The sequence below is a fragment of the Myotis brandtii genome, unplaced genomic scaffold (assembly GCF_000412655.1).
Source record: "Myotis brandtii unplaced genomic scaffold, ASM41265v1 scaffold455, whole genome shotgun sequence".
Classification (NCBI taxonomy): Eukaryota; Metazoa; Chordata; class Mammalia; order Chiroptera; family Vespertilionidae; genus Myotis; species Myotis brandtii.
Genome location: NW_005367384.1, coordinates 206,568 through 207,252, shown reverse-complemented (window position 1 = coordinate 207,252; position 685 = coordinate 206,568).

The following is a 685-nucleotide window of genomic DNA, read 5'->3' as shown; positions in this document are numbered from 1 at the left end:
ATCAGGATTTTAAAAAGATTCCCAGGTGATTCTAATGTGCAGCCAAGGTTGAGAACCACTGCCTTAGATAAACACCCCAGATCCTTTCCTGGGATCTCCTTGGGACATACACCAATAATGAACTCACAGAAAGAGAAACTGAAAAAATATCCCATTTACCATTGCAACAAAAACATTAAGATACCTAGGAATAAATTTAACTAAGGAAGTAAAAGACCTGTACTCAGAAAACTGCAGGACATTGAAAAAAGAGATAGAAGAAGACATAAACAAATGGAAGAATATACCATGTTCATGGATTGGTAGAATCAACATCATTAAAATGTCCATACTACCCAAAGCAATTTATAGGCTCAATGCAATCCCCATTAAGATACCAACAGCATATTTCACAGACCTAGAACAAACTCTCCAAAAATTCATATGGAATAAAAAAGACCCCAAATAGCTGCAGCAATCCTGAGAAAGAAGAAGAAAGTTGGAGGGATCATAATACCAGATAACAAGCTATATTACAAAGCCACTGTCCTCAAAACTGCCTGGTACTGGCACAAAACAGACATATAGATTAATGAAACAGAGCAGAGAACCCAGATGTCGACCCAAGACATTATGCTCAATTAATATTTGACAAAGAAGGAAAGAGCATACAATGGAGTCAAGATAGTCTCTTTAGGTGTTGGGA